The sequence below is a fragment of the Agelaius phoeniceus genome, chromosome 14, assembly GCF_051311805.1.
Source record: "Agelaius phoeniceus isolate bAgePho1 chromosome 14, bAgePho1.hap1, whole genome shotgun sequence".
Taxonomy (NCBI): Eukaryota; Metazoa; Chordata; class Aves; order Passeriformes; family Icteridae; genus Agelaius; species Agelaius phoeniceus.
The window spans coordinates 5,042,481-5,061,319 of record NC_135278.1 but is presented as its reverse complement, the minus strand read 5'-3'; the positions used below and the strand labels follow the sequence as shown (position 1 = coordinate 5,061,319).

Below are 18,839 nucleotides of genomic sequence, written 5' to 3'. Positions count from 1 at the left end.
TCCGGGAGCGGCGGGCATCGTCCCCCGGGCCCCACCGCGGGTATCGCCCCCCGGGCCCCGCCGGCTCCGCACGGGCGGGCACGCTCGGCGGGTACCGGAGGGCCGGGACTCCGCCGCGGGCACCGCAGGAGCCCCTCGCCCACCCCCGCCCGCCCCGCGCGGTTGCGCCCCGGCCCAGCCGCAGCATCGCGCCCGTGTCCCCCGCCGGGTGTCCCCGCTCCGGCACCGCAAAGCCCCGCACATCCCGCACCCCTCCCCGGCAGCCCGGTGCCTTCCCCAGCCTGCCCGGCCGCGGCTCCTTCCCCGGGCAGCTCCGGTTTCGGGCGGCCACCGGCCTGCCCTGCGAGCCCTTCTCTTTGGATGCCGCTTGCCGTGTTGTCATCGGATCGCTAAACATCATGAAACCCTCCTGCGGTGCTTCGTTAGGTTTCTTGTTAATTACCTTTAGACATTATACGTGGTGTGCAAACATTGTCACCTTACTCTTCGTCCCCTTTTCCAAAGGCATGGGATTGTCTGCCTGCCTGTCCATAGGTAACTCCATGGTAACCACTCTCCCAGTCTTGGCGGGGAAAAAATCAACAAAACCTCTTAAGGAAACTACATTATCAATGCATGAAAGGAGGCTTGTGTGCATTTCTCCCAAATAGATTGAGAAGCAAGGGCTGGGAGGTAGGTTACCATGGAATTGAGGAATTCAAGTGCACTATTAGCTGGCTAACATAAGAAAGAATAATTTGCAAGCCACGAATTCCTCCTTTGAAAATATGACTGACTTCCATCATATGACTTTCCACATCTTCCCATTCTATTCTTTATCAGAGCTTCAAGCAACTCATTTGCCCTGTACAGAAGTTGGACTCGGATATAGTTTCCTGGCTCTAAGCTTTGACAGGAATTGCAGTCACAATTGCTGCCCCCCATCTCCATGATCTCAGAGCTCATCCCAGGAGCAGGGCACCCAACCCCAGGCTCAGTAACTCCACCTGCTCCTTCTCCAGAACCTGTAGGGAAATCCTGCCTGGTCCTGGCAATCCCTTGCTCTCCATCTCATCAGTATTTTCCAAAAGCATTTTCTGACATTTCAGTTTAGGAAATGTTCTTTACATTTATCTGCTACTGGAAAGGGCAGAGTATGTGAATTTTCTAACATTGTTCATGGCAGATCCTGATGTAAAGGGATTAATTCTGGTTTATGTGATGCCCTAATGTCAGAGCTCTTTGCAGCCACAGAAACACAAGAACCCAGCAGAGCACTGGCTGCTTTTCTTCTAATGACCTGGCATAGTCTTCATTATATGTTCTTATGCTTTTAGCATGTCACACCTTAAAACCTGGCTCACCCCAAATTTATATCCTCTCCCATTTTCCCTGTTTGATACAGCATGCACTTTTTAAGGTTGTCTGTTGACATCTGTTTGACTCATTCATATATCCATTTTAAACCTGTTTGCATTTTCTGGCCCTTTACAGATGCCGCTATGGATTTTAAAAGAATGTTTCCAGAATGGAGATTGAGAAGATATAGCAAAGCTCAAATGCTTTTCTAGATTTCAATATCAGAAATTTTTCCCCAAAATAAAACACCCTTCTCCCTGCACGTCTGTACATGAAGACAGCCCCCTCAAAACATAACCTATTCCTTGCAGAGTTTGAGGATTTGTTTGTTTGTCTCCAACTGCTTATATACACCTGTCAGATTTTCTTTCTTTATGTTTGGATGCTGGTATAAAGCCTGCTTAAAGGCAGGAGGCAAGTGTCTCTGAGCAGCAGTATCATCTGCGAGAGTTTTACTCTTTCAGCTGCGATTTTGGCAAAGTTTCCCTATTTTTTCATAGCTTATTTGCCAGACAACTGTTCTGCAGTTGGTGTTGGGTGAGAGTTGGGAAGCAGTGGGAAACTGTAACATGAACAACTTGCTCCCTATGCTGTGCGCTTCCTGTGAGGGAAACACAAATTTATTTCTCTTCCCTGGGCACCTGAATCGTTCCTTTGTGGTTATGTGTTGCCCTCTTCAAATGTTTTAAGGCTCCCTACGTGCTGCAGTTAATTCAGAGACAGTTCTCTGGCATCTCCTGCTCTCACAATGCCATCACCAGAGGCCTCCCTCCCGTGGGTGCCGTGGACTTGCCCTGCCCCTTGCTCATGTGCCACAGACATATTTTATGAAAAATCCTTTTGCTGGGACTTTTCTCCTGAGAAGCTGAGAAGCCTCAGAAGAAAAGAAAAACAATAATTATCTGCTGCTGTGGAATGCAACAGGTGCATCTTTGATTGGTCCATGTTGGTTGTTTCTAATTAATGGCCAATCATAGTCTGGCTGGCTTGGACTCTGAGCGTCACAAGTTTTTATTATCATTCTTTTCTATTCCTTTCAAGCCTTCTGATGAAATATTTTCTTCTATTCTTTTAGTATAGTTTAAATATATCTTTTTCTTTTAATATAATATATATAATAAAATAATAAATCAGCCTTCTGAAACACGGAGTCAAGACTCTCACATCCCCCGCTCCGTGCTGCAGGATGGGACAAAGGCTGCTGGCTTTGCACTGCACTCTTGCCACTCTTCCACACTGCTGCTCCCTGCTGGATTATCCCCTTGGGATTCAGCTGCTTTGCTGCTTTCCCCCCGGGACTCCTGCTGTCCTGTGATGACAAGGTGAGAGCTTCACTGCAGCACTGGGAGAAGCTCAGCTGAGAGCCTGCTGGGGATTTTGATAGTCAGAAAGAACAGCAGGATGGAGGTGAGGCCAATACACCAAAGTACACCACAGAGCTCATGGAAAGCACGAGACAAACTTCCACAGGGCTCTTGTTCTCTGAAGAAATGAGCAGTGATGGCCACTCCAGTGCTGGAGGCTCAGGTAAGGGAAGATGACACCAGTGTGTGGCAGAGGTGTCATGGTGCTGCCCATCAATATGCACAGGCACTGATCGAAGCAGGGATGCTGTGAGAACTCCTGCCCTGGCACAACCTTCCCTGCCCCAGCAGCAGCACCTGGGGCAGCAGATGAAGGGAGCAGGTGGGGAGCATTGGGTGTGGACAGATGAGAAAGGAGTCTCTGCATATCTGTGTTTGCTTTCTTGCCCAGGAAAAGCTGAGCAGACCCCTCCCACTCTGTCCCTCGCTCCAAGGCAGAGGGAGTAGGAGAAATCACGACTACCTGATGCCTGCCTGGCAGCTGTCATGAGGCAAGGCTAGCAGCTGCCAAGCCACCTCCCTGTCACCTGGTTAGAGCTGCACTGTCACCACAGGGCAGGACACACCTCAGACCCAGCCCTATCTGGCTGAAGAGTCCTCAGGCTCCAAACCTCAGAGTCCCTATTTCCAAACCTATGAGCTCCCTCCTTCTTCCCCAGGGCAGAAATGAGCTGCAAGACCCCTCAGTTGGATTTGGGGACCAGCATTCAACCCCAGCAGTGTCAGGAGCTGCAGCAAGGAGGAAACTCATGTGTACTCCCAGCTCAGAGTGAAAGCCAGCGGGTTGCTGGGGTGGTGGCTCAGAGTTCCTCCTGCTGGCTGTTGAGGGAAGGCTGTTGTGGGGTAAACAACCCATTAAGTCAAGAAAAAAACAAAAAGAGCTTGCAAAGCCCAGTGGGGTGGGAGGCAAACAGCTCTATCAATGCTGAGAATGAGCAGTTTATATAATCAACAGGCTCACCAGCTGGGAGGAGAGCAGCAGCAGGGCTGGGAGCAATGGGAAACCACTGCCTTTTCCAAAGGGTTCATCACAGCAGGCAGGACAGGCTGGCACCTGCACTTATTTCAGTGGACATCATAGAATATCCTGAGCTGGAAGGGACCCATGAGGACCATGGAATTCCCCCTTGACAGGCACCAAGGAAAGCCATTTCCCTGTGATTTGTCTCCTACTTCAGACCAGATGTTTTTTCCCCATTATGGAGGGCAAGAAAAAGTGTTTCCATCTTCCACTCAGTTGCTGATTTTCAAGAAACCTGTTGGATATCATCTTTGGGTATCTCAGATTTAAACAGATTTTGGGTTTCACCCCAAAGCTGAGGGCAGGCCAGAGAGGCAAACACGCACAGGCACCCAGGGAAATGATGCTGAGAGTATGAGCCCCCAAATGCAGGAACCCCAAAGCCCTGGGGCAGAGTAACTGCACACCTGAGGGTCCAAGCCCAGCCCCTGCAGGGATGCAGCACCCAGGAACAGCCACCCTGGACGTGCTGTGGGTGCTGACCCACCCTGAGGTCCCAGCAGGCTGAGGCTGGGAGCAGGAGAGGTGATGGGTGCTGGTTCTGTTCTGGCTGCAGCAGCTGAGGAGTGCCAGGGCTGGCTGGGGGAACAAGAGCTCTCCAGATAGAGAGTGGATGTGTCCATCTGCACAGAGCTGCTGGAGCTGCCACTCATCTCACCCAGCCCTTCCAAAAGCCAGCAGCAATGGGGAGTGGTGCTGGGAAGCCAAATGCCTTTGCTAATTGGACCTGTTACCATGTTTGCTTGTTTAGGTTGGGTTTTTGTTTTTTGGTTTGGTGTTTTTTTTGTGGTTTCCCTTCCAAGCTGTGGTGGGAGCCTGGGGTAAGAATCACAAAATGGTTTGGGTTGGAAGGGACCTTAAAAACCCTCTTGTTCCACCCTGTGCCAGGACCTCACCACACTCACAGTAAAGAGTTTCTTCCTATTCTCTAACCTAACCCTGCCTTCTTTCAGCTTAAGGCCTTTACCCCTTTTGCAGTCACTTCAGGCCCTTGCCCAAAGTCCTGCTCTAGCTCTGTTGGAGTCCCTTTGGGCACTGGAAGGGGCTCTAGGTCTCCTTGGAGTGTTTGCCTCTCCGGGCTGGATACCCCATCTCCCCCAGCCTGTCCTCACAGGATGATCTGGGCCCTGCCAGGTGCCCTAACCCGTGCTGGGATGCAGGACCTGGAGGGCAAGGAGTTAAATATCCTTGAAGAGCAAACTCCTTTGCCCATCCCCTTCCTCCTGCCACTGACAACATTCAGGGAATGAAGGTCATTTCTCCAGCAAAGCTTGTTTCAGGCCAGGGGCTTCCTTGGCCCAGGACAGGCATTGGCCTCTGTTCTCTCTCTCACACAGGGCTTGGATTTGCTGGTGCTAAAGGAATTGGCATTTAGGATTGTGCTAAAAGGAGCTCCAGGGGTTTCTCCCCTCCTCACTCCTCCTGCTCTCTCTCCCAGCTGTTCAACTAGTGGTAAAACAGAAGCTGCTGGATCTTGAGGAGAGAATAAATAGCTTCAATTCAGCCATGGAAGAGAGATGGAGGCATTTGCTAGAGAGCATCTGACAGCTTGGGGAGAGCAGGCAGAGCTGGCTGTGGAGGAGCTGTGGCAATTAGGATCTGTGTTTGCACTCACTCTTTCACTCAGCACCAGAGGTTGCCATATGGAGAGCAGCCCTGTCACTCCAACATCTCAGGGCCCTCCAGCTCACATCCATCTCCAGGGTGCTGCTGCCCCAGCATCTCCACACAGCTGCCCCTGGGGAGCATGGTGCCAGCTCTGTCCTTGCCTGCTGCACCCTGGCACAGCCCCAGGGCACCCCAGGAGCCTGCACTGCCTCAGGTGTGACAGGAGTGGGTCTGGAGCTGAGTAAGCACAGCCCCAGGCTGCTCCCTCAGCAGTGATCTCCTGCACCAGGGCAGGGTTGATTGACTCCCCTTCCCCTGCACCCTGTCACTGGTGAAGCCAGCAGTGAAATGACACCTTCTGCTCCACACCCCCGCATCCCTCACTGTCTCCTGGACAAACTCCACTGCCTGCTGTTATTTTTAGCTCCTGGGAACTCTGATCTTTTTCTTAATGGGACACGTGTACTATGAAACGTGCAGATTCCTGCAGCTGCAGGCTCGTGTGAGGAGCTGCCAGGCTGTCACCCACCTTCCCAGGCACGGGCAGGGAGCACTGGGGCCAGGGTGGCCTTGCTATGGCCCCATGGCTCCCTTCACACAGGGTTGGAGCCCCAGCTGTGCCTGCACAGCACTGGCCACGTCCCCCATTTCCCTACTGTGTCAGAACCACTCTGGTGCTTCCAGAGGTTGCCATATGGAGAGCAGCCCTGTCACTCCCACATCTCAGGGTCCTCCTGCTCACAGCCACCTCCAAAGTGCTGCTGCCCCAGCATCTCCCCACAGCTGCCCCTTGGGAGCATGGCTCTGTCCGTGTTCACAGGGGTCCCAGGATGAGGGAAGAGATGAGGATCTGACTCCATGTTTCAGAAGGCTTGATTTATTATTTTATGATATATATTATATTAAAACTATACTAAAAGAATAGAAGAAAGGATTTCATCAGAAGGCTGGCTAAGAATAGAAAAAGAAGGAATGATAACAAAGGCTTGTGGCTTGGACTCTCTGTCTGAGCCAGCTGACTGTGATTGGCCATTAATTAGAAACAACCACATGAGCCCAATCCCAGATGCACCTGTTGCATCCCACAGCAGCAGATAACCATTGGTTACATTTTGTTCCTGAGGCCTCTCAGCTTCTCAGGAGGAAAAATCCTAAGGAAAGGATTTTTCATAAAATATCATGGCTACACATGGTGGCAGCTCTGTCCTTGCCTGCTGCACCCTGGCACAGCCCCAGGGCACCCCAGGACTGGCTGTGCAGAGGCAGCAGGGAGGTGCTGCAGGGACCCTGCTTTGGGGTATCACAAACCCCTCAGGCTGAGGTGCAACCCTAGCCCACCATGGGTAAGCTGAGGCCCAGGACCAGGCTGCTCTTTGATAATTCTGGTTAACATCAGGCTCCTGCAGCACCAGGAGGGCTCTCCCCTGCAGAGATGGAGCAGCAGCTCCTCTCTTCCCACTCAGGGTTAGCCAGGGATACAGGAACGTTTGGGATTCCTTCGCTGGGTGCTGCTGGAGTGCTCCAAGCTGCCTGAGAACAGAGCAGCTCCCTGGAAATCTCTGGATGCTGAGCTGTGCCAGCAGGGTAGGGAGAAAGGAATACACAAATCAGCCTATTTTCTGAACTACCTAAATTAGGAGGTGGGAGTCTAATTTTAGGCACCTGGTGCTGCCCTTCAGAGGGATGAGTTAAGGACTGTGAGTCCTTCAGTGAGCACTGCCCCTCTCCTGACGCTGCCTGTGTGTCTGGGGCAGCTCAGAGCTGCTGAGCTCAGCCCTGCTGCCAGCCTGGCCCATTGCAGGGCCACTGGAGCTGCTCAGACACGCTGCCATGGACCAGGCACCCCATCAACCCTCAACAAGGACTTCACAGCCTGTTTTGCAGCTGAGCCTGGCTGTGACTCAGCAGCAGGGGGAAGAGAGGGCTGTAAGCACAGCACATTCACTCTGTGAGCATCTCCCAGGGCTGAGACTCCTCCAGCTGAGCTGTGCCACGGTGCTGCTGCAGCACAGCCAGGCACACCTCGTTAATGCTAATGAATTGTGTCCCAACAGCCAGCCAGGAGAGGAAAGCAGAGCTGCTGCTGGGCTGGGGGTGAAACCAGCACACAGAGATGCTCCAGTGGGGGAGGGAGATGGCAGGAGTGGGGATCTCCACCACCCTCTGCATCCCAGCCAGGGGCAGCTGCAGCTCTGGCTCTGTGCCACCTGTGGCTGGTCAGACCCTTCCCATGTTTTACATTCCTCCACGATCCCCTGGAAGCAGATTTTCTGCCCATAACCCAGCAAAGGGCCAGAGCTCCTGCTGCTGAAGGAGTCCTTCCCTTTGTCCTGGCCCACAGGACAACCCCAGGGACACCTGTGGCCACCTCAGCACCTCGAGCAGCACCAGGAGCTTGATATCATCTCTGGCAAGACAGAAAGACAAATGGGGACAGCTGGCAAGGTGCTGAGTGACAATGGCCCCTTGGAGGACACCTCTGCAGCTCTGCCAGCCTGCTGCTCTCGTTCAAGGCTTTCCAATCATTGTAATAGAGTGAAACCTTATTTACTGCCCTCACCCAGCCATGGGCACACAGCAGGCATCCTTCCCTCTCTGCTAACAAGAGCCTTAATGGCTCCTCTGCCCCAGCACAAATCAGCCCCAGATAAACCTGGGCTCTGGGGGAAGGCTGGAAGGGGGAGCAGAGCTGGGGAAAGGGAAGGCAGGAGTGCTGAGGGGTCTGTCCCTGAGCAGAGGGCAGGGAGCTGGGCAGGGTGGCACAGGGCTGGTGTGATGGCACATGCAGCCATGTGTTAAATGGCTCAGCTGAGAATGAAGGGCAGACACCAGCAGGGCTGGGGAGATCACAGTGCCCCGTGCTGAGTGTGCACAGACTCATCCCACACGGGGCCATCACTGCCCATTGCTCTGGGGAAGGCTTGGGCACAGCACTGTGCCCGTGCCAGGCTCTTGGGAAGCCTTGGGATGTGCTCTGTGTCTCAAGGACATGCTGGGACACAGTGGCTCCTGTGGCTGGGAATGCTCACTGGGCAGGACCTCACCAGCAGGCAGATCAGGAGGGTAGGAAACGGGACAGCAGCACTGCCTGCACCCAGCCCCAGGGCTGTCTCCTAAAATGGGACTCCTCAAAGCCTTTTCTCCCAGGATCTCAGAATCTTTTGCTGGTTCCTGTGACCCTGAGAGATGTTAAAGTCTCACTTCCCAGCCTGAGCGCTTGAAGAAGGAGTCAGAGCTCTTCAGTTCTCGGTCTCAAGGTTGTTTATTGTATCTTATCTATAAAAAATTTCCTCCTGTCCAGCCAAGGTCTGTCCAGCAGGACAGTTCCAGGCACTCTGCCTGCCCCTGGGGTGGGGTTATGTCTTTATACTAAAAACTACCTATACAATGTTTACAGTTACTTCCCAATACCCATCACCTATGTTAGACACTGAGCTTCTACTCTAAACCAATCTGTGAGTGCCAACATCACAGCAGGAGATGGAGGCCAAGAAGAAGAAGGAGAAAGGCTGGACATGCCCAGTTCCCTCCATCTTGCCCCCTGAACCCCCATACCAAAAGCCCCAAAATCTACTTTTCCACCCTGTGATAGCTTCACTATTATTCTACCTAAACTGTTGTGGCTTGCTGACCTTCATACAAGGTTGGTAATTTGCTCCATGGGTCATAATCAAACCCACAGGTGTTTTGGGCTCCGTGCCAGGGTCTCTGAGCCCCCTGGCAGGGGTCCTGGCAGTCCTGGACAGCCAGAGGGATGCTCTGGGTTCCCACACCAGGAGATGTGGATGGAACTGCAGCAGGGGCAAAGCTGGGGAGCCCCACTCTCCCATCCATGCTCTGGTCCCATATGGGGCCATGCTGATGAAATGGAAGAGAGGGGGTACCAGGCACCTGTGTGTCACCACAGCAGAGGGATGGGGACACATCCCACTGGAGCAGAAACACTGTGCCTTGCAAGAGCATCTCCAGGCTGCTGATCTCCTCTGAGGATCTCCTTGGACCAGATCTCCAGAGTGTTAGAAATGCAGGAACATGTCCCTAACCAGCAGCTCCACCAGCACAGGGGACAGCAGCTCCCCATCAGCTCTGTTTGACACAGCCTCTCCCTTGCCATGCACTAACCAAGGCTCCACTGAGTTTCAGCAGCAGAGAGCCCTCCCAGCAGGAGTCAGGGTGTGAATATCCGTGCAGAGAAACACTGGTGCCCTGTCAGGAGCAGCACCTCTGGCTCAGCTGTTCTGGCACGGGACAAAACTGCTCCAGAGAGGATCAGCGAATCCCTGTTCGGAGGGCAGAGACGCCCTGTGGCCAATCCCCAGCAGGGGCCCCCAGCCCGAGCCTGTCTGTCTGTCTGTCCCTGCTGCGGTCAGAGATTGCCAGGCTCACCCAGCGATTCGGGATTCCAGGCATGGAGCTGTCTCTGCAGGTTGCCATGGCGATGTGGAGCGCTGCCACCTCCCCGCTCTGTCCCTGGGCTGGGACAGGACCCTGCCCAGCAGCAGATCCCCCCTCGGGGCAGCTTTGGGCTCCTTGTGCCTGCTGGGACAGCTCTGGGGTGCATTGCCCATCCTCTGTCCCACCACCAGACACAAGCCAGGGCTCAGGGCTGGCCTGGAGAGGGAAGGAGATGTCAGGGTGAGCCATGTGGTTTCCCTCCATTTCCCTTCTGTGCTTTTTTCTTCTCATTTCTTGCCCTTCCCAGGCCCGTGGCTGGAGCAGCTCCTTTCCCATCAGATGTGCTTCAGTGGTGGCAGGAGGAGAGTGGGGCTTACAGAGCTGTGGCAGATGAAACACTGCTGCCCCAGAGACTGATTTCTCCCTCCAGCCAGCTAACACACATGGTCTCCTCCAGGACTCCCCACCTCGTGTGCCCCAAATCACAGACACGTCCTGTCCAGGTGTGCTCAGAGGAATAGATCCCAGCCTTGGCACTCCACGGGTGCTCTAGAGGGAGTCTGAGATGTGCAGCTGCCCCGGGAGGGCTGTGCTGATGCCACAGGGCTGGAGATGCCCTGGCCAAGCAGGGAGTGCAGGTCCTCATTCCCCTCCAGGGGCAGGAACAGCACCCAGCCCGAGGTGACATCCTCCTGCTCCTCTGCCCGGGAGGGGACACTCTGCTCCGGCAGGGATGAATTATTCAGCAGCGGCCACTCCTCCCCTCCGCCGTGCCCTGCATGAATCACATTTCACACTCACCTGAGCTGCCGCCAGGGGTGGGATCGGGGAAATGGGAAAGCATTGGATGGGGCGGAGCTGGTGCAGGTCCCTCCTGTAAGGACAGAGCAGCAGCTGGTGACCAGCCTGGTGTCACCAGGTGTGTGTGCAAGAAGCTGGGCTGTCTGGGATGTCACCAGTGCCACCAGGGAGCCCTCCTGCTCAGGCTGGCCTTACATTGATTCTCCCTTTCCTCCACCTGGCCTGTGCCTACTCAGGGTGAACCATAAGCTTGGTGTTTGCTCCATGTCTTTTCATCCCTGGACCCTCTCTGCTCCCTCCCCTGCTCTGAAAATCACTTTGAGACCCCATGTGTCACAGTAGATGCCACAGTCAAGACAGCCACAATAAAGAGTGTCACCATACAATTTCAGAAGGTTCAACCCCTACAGAGTGACACCAGACCACCTCAGAAGGCTGCAAGCATCTGCCCTTCTTGTTCTTTAGCCCAACCCTTTACCCCCCTCACGTTGATGCACTGCCCCTGTGTGCCCTGTGCTCCCTTTGGTGGTTGCTCAGCACACCTGGGCACTCCATGGCTCATTGCTGCCAGTGCTGCTCACCTGCTGCTCACAGCTGTGCCCACTGGGGATGAGGCTGGGCCAGCCCATCCCAGTGACCCCAAACTGTGCCTGCAGCACAGCCCCATCCCAGTGACCCCACACTGTGTGCACACAGCACAGCCCCATCCCAGTGACCCCAAACTGTGTCCCTACACTCATGACTGAGGCCCTGTGTAAGTGGCCAAGGTCCCATCACCCTGCAGGAGCTGTACTGCAAAATAGGGCAAAAAAAGGTTTGGGCTCTGTAGCACACTCCCAGATTGTGTGAGAAATGATTTCACAATTGTTGAAGATTCAATGCAAACTAGTCACTGAAGGTCAAGGGCTCTTGTAACAAAATAAAGAAAGCAAGCTTTTCTGAAAGCAAGAGCTGATTCATACTGACAGGCATGGCCATCTATTTAGGAAAGCTTAAAACCTCAGAAACCACCACTTCTGCTGCATCTAGCAGGGTTATAAGCACCACTGCAACCTGTCCCTTTGGTGAAAATACCACACTTACAGCAGTCTCCCTAGTCCTGGTGTCTAAACAACCATAAATCCACATGCAGAGGAGGTGTGGGGGTGAAAGCAGACAGGATTCAGGCAGGGCTTGACACAGAGTCAGCACAGAGGGGAGCAGGGCCAGCACCATCCTGCTCCTGGACAGGGAGCAACCAAACCCTCCCTAAGCAAACCAGAGCCTGCCCATGGCCTGCCTTGCTTTAATCTGCATTGCAATGACTTAAACATGGTTTAATATCAAAAATGAAGGCTCTAGGATCAGCAGCAATAAATGCTCCACACTCATTTTCCATATCAAGCTGGTGTGTAGCCAGGGCAAGTGTGGTAATTAGAGTCCCAGAGTGATTGATTTGGAGGAAGGAACTGGAGGCATTCACATATTGCCATTCTCAGTCTTGGCACGTGTTTATTCCCCTGTTGCCTGCCTGCATGATGAATCCCTCCATGGTGCAGGGCCTGGAAGAGCTGGTGGCAGCAGAATTGTGGCTCTGGGGTGTGTAGGGGGATAGAATATAAGAGAATAAGGATAGTGTAGAAAGTAATCTCACCCTAAGGAGCTGCAGCTGGGCCAATGATCAAAGATTAGGAACAGGCCTGACTTTACCAGGCCACAGCTGTAAGCAGTGAGAAGAAGATGCTATAAAAGAGTGGGGTGGGGTTGAGAAGGGACCTGGAGTCACTTGGCTGCTTTGAGAAGAAGAAAGAGTCAGTGCTCTGAGGAGCTGCCCATGAGAAACACCAAGCAGGTGTGTAACTCTTGTGATGAGGTGATAACAGCAGGGAACCCCTGTGATAAGATGACAACACAAGTGTTGGCTGCTCTCTGCCAGTGAGGATCAAAAGGCACCCAAGAGGCTGAAAGCAAGGCTGTGCTGGGCAGAGTGGCCTTGGCCTGTCCCAGGAGGATTCAGCTGTGCTCCCAAGGACAGGCTGGGTGTCACACAGCCAGCAAAGCCCCTCCACTGGGGCTGGCTCTGGCAGGAGAGGCCTGAGCGCCTTCAGGCACCTCTGGGACAGGGAGTCACTGGTGCTTCTGCTTCTGTGCCCCCTGCTCAGGCACTTCCAGCATAGGGACCCCCACCCTGGGCCGAGGCCATCGCTGTCCCCAGCATCACCCACAGCCAGCAGGGCAGCATTTGCCTGGGCCATCTCCCAGCCCTACCTGCAGCACAGCAGGGCCAGCATCAGGCACCTGCATTTCAGGCGTGCATGTGGTGAGGAAGCCATGGTTACACAGGGGATTTCTATTCTCAGCAGTCACTTGTGGAGTTGCTTTTAACTTTGTCCTCTCTTTTCAGATAGGAGAAAGCTTTTTTTTTTCCTCTGCCCTCAGTGTAGCTGTGAGCTCTTGTGGTGCATTGAAGGCTGGAGAGGTCTCTTCTTGCTGGGGAAATGAGGCTGCAGGCTTTGCTCCCCACCACTCCAGCCCAGCAGCAGAGGCTGTGGGGTGGGATAGGTGTTCCTTGGGTGCTGGAGTTTTTTTTCCTGCTGAAAACCTGAATATTCCCCCAGCATCTTGGTGAGGCTGTGGGCTTGAAAATATAAATTGAGGGGACTTTCAGCTGAGCTTGCAAATATCTGGAAGCTTCACGCCAATGATTCCACAGCTCAGGGGCTGCCCCATCCCTTGGCAGCCAGAAACTGCATATGAAAGGCTTTGTAGATGCCACTGAAATTTCTCCAGAGGGCACAACCCCCTCTGGAAATTTACCCTTGCACTTAGAGGCTTCAAACACTTCATCTTTTTCCTCAACCCAAGAAATAATGGACACTCAGGCTCTGTGGATCACAAGCAGAAGCCCTTGCCCTGAAGGAAGTTAAGGGAAGGGTTTTGCCTTCTCTTAACACAGGAAAAGGGGGAACTCAGTAGCTACCCAAAGGCTGTGAAAACCCTCATTCAATCCACCTGATAAATGCCTCAGGCTGTGCAGGGCTGTCACTGCCCCAAGGGGATCAGCACAAAACACTGCTGGTCCTGATTGTCTCAGAATGTTTATTTGTTCCTCCAGGCCTCAGCCTCCAAAATCACTGGACTGCACAAGGAATTGAAGCTTTAATGTATTCTTCGAGGATTAAATTTCAAGATCTCATAAACACCCACTGAGGCTTGGGGATATGCACCTAGAAGCAGAGGATGAGAATCCAAGAGCTGGTATTTAGAAGTGAATTAATCTGGGATTTTGAGTCAATCCTGCTATATTTAAAAGCCTCATTCTTGAGGGAACACTGCCACAAAAGCACTCTGTCCTCAGTGCTGGCACTGAGTGTGGCACCCTTGGAGGGCAGCAGTGCTGGTGCCCCACACCAGCAGCAAGGACACAACCTGCCCTCAGCACCAGGGAGCCCAGATCCTCCCAGGGGATGGGGCTGCAGCTTCCCCTGGCATGGCACTGAGGGGAAATAACTTGGCACAGTCCCTGCTCAGGGTTTGCCACCTCAAAAGTTCTGGGGAAAAGCACAGTTTAGACAAAACATTCCCAGGTCTCCTAAAGAGCCCAGAGGGGAAAGGCAGGACAGCCCATCCTCCTGAGCCTTGGAGCACCTGAAAGGTGTCAGGGCCTCAAGTGACTCCAGGAGATTTTTTCCCTTGCTTGAAGCAGTAGAGAGAAAACAAACCTCTCTTGATCATAGTTTAGCCAATATCCAAAATCCTTCTACCTAGTGTGAGAAAACACTAGAAGTATAATTTGCTACTGACAAAAAGTAGCATTTTCCTTACTTAGCATCAATGTACTTTCCAAAGGAATACAACTTGCCATACACGTCTACCCAATGCTGTCTTACTTTCTCCTTTATGGAAACAATTATTTTAGTTTTAGACTTGCTTTTCTGATATTTTCTGACCAATTCTAGTCAGTATTTTAATCAAAGGAAGACTGGATTAACATTACTCCACTAAATGAGCGGAAAACAGCTGATTTACCAAACACTGTCTAGTCAAATTAGACCATTATTAACATAACAACAATGACAAAACCCATACATTAAATATTATTAATACTTATGGATAGGCTTCAGTGGTGGGCCCAAGGCTGCTTTTTCCATAAAGGAGGTGCAGAGAAGCCTTGCCTTTTGGGCAGTGCCTGCACAGGTCCCTGTGAGGGAGTCAGAGCAGGGAGAGGCTTCCCCTGCCCTCAGAGGATGGGAGAAACCTCCCATGGCTGTCTATGAGAGACTGGGCTTCTCCCAGGATTGAAAATCCTCATTAATTCCATGACCCCAGCAGCTGGGGCTTACTTCAACCATGGGGTATCACAAACTGATGTTTGCAAGGCTGGCAAAGGTGGGCATAACATCCTGCCATTAAATCACAGTCTTCTTCAGCTGGTTGTGGTAGGTGCAGGGCACCTGGCACTGCTGGGAGCCCAAAGGACAGCCCTGCAGAGCACAGAGAGAGAAGAGGAATAGCTATTTTTAGCCACAGAACATTTGGTTTTTGTTTTTTTTTTTTTTTTTTTCTCTTTTGCAGAGATGGGCTGGAAGCAGTGAGAAGAGACCATGGCACTGAACTCCCCATCTAACACCTGAAGTGCTTGCCATCAAAATAGAAACTTATCTGAGGGCAATGGATGGGATTGGGCCTGTCTTTCCAGCACAGCCCTGGGCTGAGCAGAGCTGGCTGGGCATGGCAGGGAAGGGGCTGGGCTGCTGCACTTGGAGCAGCTGCTGCATTTGGCTGGGAGCATCTCTCTGTGCCTGTTGACACGCTGAAATAAATAGAGATGCCTTTTGATGTTGCCTTTGAATTGATACTCTCTCTTCCTCCTTGTCCCCAGGGTATTTTATTGGACTTCATAATAAAGCTGGAGGGGGGGGCAGAAGGGGGAAAGTTCTTTGAGTTTATTGTAAATGAGCAGAATGTTATCATCCCTCTGCTTCCATTTTAGATTTACCCTGTACTCTTATTTACAAGCTGAATACCAAGTGCTGGAGTAATCAGTAGGTGATCAATAACACCAAGAGAGGCTCCTTGGGCTGCAGCCATTTGAAGTCAATCTGTTCCCTTGCACACAGGTATGGAAGCTGTGTTTTGGAGGAAAGGTGCTATGGGAGAGCCTTTGTGCAGATGGAACCAGGGGTCTGGCAAGCCCCAGCCCTCCCCCTGTGAGCCACCAGCCTGGCCATGAACTGAAAGCTCAGCACAAGCCATGGTTTGGGGTGCTGCTGTCATCTTAATGCAAAAGTCCCATACCTTCTTGGTGATTTCTCATGGGCGGCTCCTCACAGCACTGACTCCTCTTCATAGCACAGCCAACAAACTCCAACTCCCTTCTCACCCAGCTACCCCACTCTTTTATAGCACTCATCCTCATTGGACACAGCTGTGCCCTGTTAAGGGCAGGCCTGTTCCTGATCTTTGGGGATTAGCACAGCTGCAGCTCCTCAGGGGTGAGATTGCCTCCTGCACTATCTTTATTTTCTTACATTCTATCCCCCCACAGGGGTGGGGTCCAGTTAAACCTTCCCCAGTGGGCCCCCCCTTCAGGGCAGGGGGACCACAGGCACCAGCTCTGCTCCTCCTGACCCCAGTGCAAACCAGGAGCTCCCTCAACACAGAGATGTGCCTGGGGAGGCAGGACCTGTCCCTAGAGCCACAGGAAGCTTGGGCTGGTGTGCTGGGGAACACATCAGCCCCTGTCTGCTGCTAATTAGCACGACTGCCCTCCATGGGATTGCTAATCTTATTATTTCCTACCGCCCTCTCTTTTGCATTCATCTTTTCTGAAGATGCTGGCAACCCCAGTGCAGTTCTAATTCAAAATAAAGATATATATCTGAGTTTTTAAAAGGGCTGCAGAGAGGACACAGGGAAGGCTTTTGCCATCTCTTTGTTACTCTGTAGTTCAGACCTGGCAAAAACCAAGTGGCTAAATTCAGATGTTACCTCTTGTGTGAGCACCCTGAGCAGGGGGGCCAGGACATGGGTACTTGCCTGAGCTGCCTGCCCACTGCCTCCCCCTTCCAGCTCCCACACTGGCTGCTGTGAAAAATGCCTATTTTATGACTGGCTTTTTGCAAATATTAAAATGAATATTATATGTGTTATGTTAGAGAGTTATGCTGTATTAATTTTCTTAAGTAGTGTGTTAAATATAGTTTTAGGTTATAACAAAAAGTTAAAATAGAAACTATGTATGTGGGATGCTTTTTTAAAGAAAGGAATGAGGTACTCACATGGAGATAGCAGCCACGGGACACCAAAATCTTTCAGAGAAAAAGAATTTATTGCTCCATTATCAGAAGAATTGAACTTCTTCCTGCCTCACTCAGCCCTGAAGATGCCTCCGGATTCAGAGGAAGAAGTTGACACTGCCCAGACAGAATCCTGTGTTTGAATGGAATTTATGCATCATGTATGAGATGTATGAATATGCAACAGGCTGTTGCTTTTAAGGGTTAATCCTCTGTTAACTGTGTCCTTTTTCGGGCTTATTTTGCCCAGAAAGAGGTACCCGGATGTTCCTAACTCTCAATTCTTATTGTCTTGTATTGTCCTAATCCAAATTGTCCAAATTAATATTACTCTAATTATATTACTATTTTATAACCATTTTATTATTATTGAACTTTTAAAATTTTAAAACCAAGTGATTGGCGTTTTTCACACTGGGAAAGTGCCTGCTGGGTCCCAGCCTGTTGCTGCCTCCCCCTTACTCAGCAGCAGCAGCATCTCCCCCAGGCCATCCATCAGCCCGAATTAGCCATTAGCACAGTCACCCATTGGCTCCTGTGGATGGTGTTAGCATTCCAGCCACCACAATGAATGGCCTGACATCGGAACCCTTTTGGATCACGGGGAGAAGCCAATCAATTCTTTCACTCCCCTGCCTGCTGCCAGCACCCGGGCTGGAGCATGCTCTGATCCCTTAATGGCATTTTGAAACACCGTCAAGAGAGTGGTGCATTTCATTTCCCTCTGTGCATGGCCAGCGCCAGGAGGGTGTTGTCACAACCCCTTGGTCGGACAGGCTGTCCCCTGATGCTCCCGACTGTCCCTGCACCCCTCTGCATCCTCCCAGGGATGCACAACTTAACCCCCCTGCAGCCACCTCCTGCCATGGGAAGCACTGCAGGCAGTCCAGCCTCCCAGGCAGGCAGAGGAAAAAGGAGGAATTGTGTGCAAAAAGGAAAGAAAAAGCCTTAATTGGAGTGCCCTGTCTCTCAATTCACCTAAAGCCATCAAGTTCCCAGCAGCAGCGTGGCTCTTGCTCAGTTCCCTTCTCTCATGTACAAATATAGCACAATAATTAGATGAGGGCTCTTTGCCCTCTCATTGGCATCTTGTCCTGTGTGGAGCAGGGTCAGGCAGCCAGCAGGGCGTGTGGGGCTGGGCACAGCATCCTCTGAGCTCACAGCCTCAGCCCAAACACACCTCCATCCTGAGAAACAGGGGGACAGCCCCCAGGTGTGGGAACCCAGAGCACAAGGGAATGTTCCTCTGCCTGTCCTGAGATGTCCTGACCCCCAGGAGAAAACTGCTTTTAACCTTCACCCATGGAGAAAGCTTCCAAGGCTTTGGGATGAACTGGAATCTAGGAAGAGTGTTAAATAGATGGTGGTAGTGTCCTAGGTTACAATATAAAGATGTATTTTATTCCCATCCTCAAGAGCTGCTGAAACCAGGAGGGGCATCGTTTTTTTCCTTATCTCCTGTTAATAGGCCCATCAATGCCTTTCCCCACGACTCAGAGTAATTCCCTCCAGGAGCCATTTCTGTTTAATGGACCACATTGGACCACAATGGATCACATAAATCAGAGAATGATATCAGCCCGTTGTGAGATGCTCCATCCAGGCAGGAGGAGCTAAGCATCCCCACCTGGATATAATCTGGGGTTTGGGACAGAACAGTCAGTCTTTCCACTGGATTCCCAGAGCAACAGTTGCCTTTTCCACTGGCTCTTCAGAGGAAGAGACTCCACCCTTCTCCAGGATCCCTGCTCCAACAGAACCACCCCTGACACTGCAGGAGGGCTGCAGCCACAATTCCAACTGGACTGATACCAACACCCTGACCCACAGAGTGTCAGGTTGGGTTCTGACTCTGTCAGTGGTTTTTCTTTTGTTTTATTGCATGTATTTTGGTTTTCCTTTTCCTAATAAATTGTATTTCTGACTTGGAGTCTCTCACTGCTTTCAAACCAGAATGTATAGTTTATCACAGGGTGAAAAACTCAGAGTCCTGGGTTTTTAGTTTGGAGGTGGATAGGAGACAAGATGGAGGGT

At 51.9% G+C, this 18,839-nt stretch overlaps 1 protein-coding gene across 2 annotated transcripts in view; it reads right to left on the bottom strand.

Moving 5' to 3' along the window:
* FRMPD3 (FERM and PDZ domain containing 3) overlaps window positions 1-591 on the bottom strand; it is a 66,170-nt gene extending 65,579 nt beyond the window's left edge. For both annotated transcript variants that reach the window (XM_077186116.1, XM_077186120.1), the window contains exon 1: window positions 443-591. The gene's annotated coding sequence lies outside the window, so the exon portion shown is untranslated. The remainder of the gene's footprint in view (window positions 1-442) is intronic.
* Between the last annotated feature and the right edge of the window lie 18,248 nt (window positions 592-18,839).